Source organism: Otolemur garnettii, unplaced genomic scaffold, assembly GCF_000181295.1.
Source record: "Otolemur garnettii isolate 467f Iridium unplaced genomic scaffold, OtoGar3 scaffold00015, whole genome shotgun sequence".
Lineage (NCBI taxonomy): Eukaryota > Metazoa > Chordata > Mammalia > Primates > Galagidae > Otolemur > Otolemur garnettii.
This window is the reverse complement of record NW_003852410.1, coordinates 30,153,239-30,154,924: the sequence shown is the minus strand read 5'-3', so window position 1 is coordinate 30,154,924 and position 1,686 is coordinate 30,153,239. Positions and strand designations below refer to the sequence as shown.

The following is a 1,686-nucleotide window of genomic DNA, read 5'->3' as shown; positions in this document are numbered from 1 at the left end:
TTTGGTAACAACATCATTTATCCTGTTTTCTAAATAAAACTTCAACACCAGGAAGGAAAAAAAAGGGAGAAAAAGAAAAGGGATGTTTAAATGAAAACAAAAATCTATCTGTACAAGTCTTTACTCTGAGTCAGTAAGGTTTGATCTCTGTGGAAGCCAGAGATTGGTAGAAGGTGATTTACTTGTCTTTTGTGGCACCCCAACTTGCTTTGAGGGAAGTACCTCAAGAGACAACAGAAGAAACTCACTTGAGACCAAGGGAATTATAAAGATTTCCTAGGATGTGTAAGATCAACTGATTGCCCATAGCAATGTCAACAGTTGCTCTAAGTGCAATTTCACCTTTAAACACCCCAAGATGGCAACTAGAGTACAGAAAACCCTATAGCCCCAATGAATCACTTCTCTAAAAAATGGGAATGAGGAGAGGGAACAGGGAATGTAGGGAAGACTATTTCAATGGGACCCACTAGGGAGAGTGCAGGTTCAGTGGTAGTTACAGTAGAGCTTTCCTTGTCTTCAACCTGGGCTATACATCCCCTGGGAGTCTATAGGTGGCTCACTGCCTGACAGTGAGGTTCCACAGGTTTGGAAGGGCCAATATGTGATAATGGCACCAGCAATGAGAGTGAAATCTGAATTATGCATGGCAGTCTACAGATTACTAATTATCGCGCTATCACTCTCACCTGCCTACCTACTGGAGATTACCCAGATAATCAGCCTGTGGCACATACCACTTCTATCAACTTGGGAATGGGGGCAGAGATTTTTTTTGTTCTAGAAACCTAGCTATGAAAAGGCGAGCATCAGTGCAGGAGCTAAAAGGGAAAGGGTAAAAGTATACAGATTGAAAAGATTTTTCTTTTTTTTTTTTTTTTGAGACAGAGCCTCAAGCTATCCCCCTGGGTAGAGTGCCGTGGCATTACAGCTCACAGCAACCTCCAGGCTAATGCCACTGCACTCTAGCCTGGGTAACAGAGTGAGACTCTGTCTCAATAAAAACAAAAAAGCAAAGAAATACTTTAGGAAGCCAAATTGATAGACTTTAAAAATTTGAAGTGGGCAAGTTAAGGAGAAATTTATGAAAACTTAGTCTTCTGGTAGCTAAATAGAAACTAATGCCATTCATAAAAAAAGAAGTATAATTTTAGGGGAGAAAAGAGGGAGACAGAAAAAGTTCAGTTTGAACACATTTAGTTTCAGACTCAGTAAGATGTCTGGGAGGCAGTGTGTGTACTCACACACGGGCACACACACTCCTGGTTACACAGGTCTGGATCTCACAGAGATTCAGGCTAGGAAGATATATTTCAGTCATTAGTACAGGGTGTTAACAAAAGCCATGGGTACAGATAAGATAGTACAGAAAGAATTATCAGTTTGTAATCAGAACCCAGAACACGATACTGGAGAATACCAACATTTAAGGTATTCGCAGAGAAAAGAATTCTGCAAAGGAGACTGAGATGCACCACCCGACAGCCTAGACAGAGGGTATCAGGATTAAAATATATTTAAGATCAACAGCATAAATGTTACAAGAAAGATAGGTGGGAAAAATAGGGCAATAATGTGTCCACTGAGTCAGCGGTGAGAAGGATCTTGATGACTTTGGGAAAAATAAATTCAGTGGAAATGAAGAAGACAACCTGTAGGTAACTGAGGAGCAATCAGAGATTTTAT

General features: G+C 40.4%; 1 protein-coding gene across 2 annotated transcripts in view; it reads right to left on the bottom strand.

Annotated features, from left to right (window-relative positions):
• The window catches only part of DENND6A (DENN domain containing 6A), an 81,663-nt gene that overhangs the window by 21,118 nt on the left and 58,859 nt on the right, over positions 1-1,686 (bottom strand). The gene's annotated exons all lie outside the window — the stretch shown is intronic.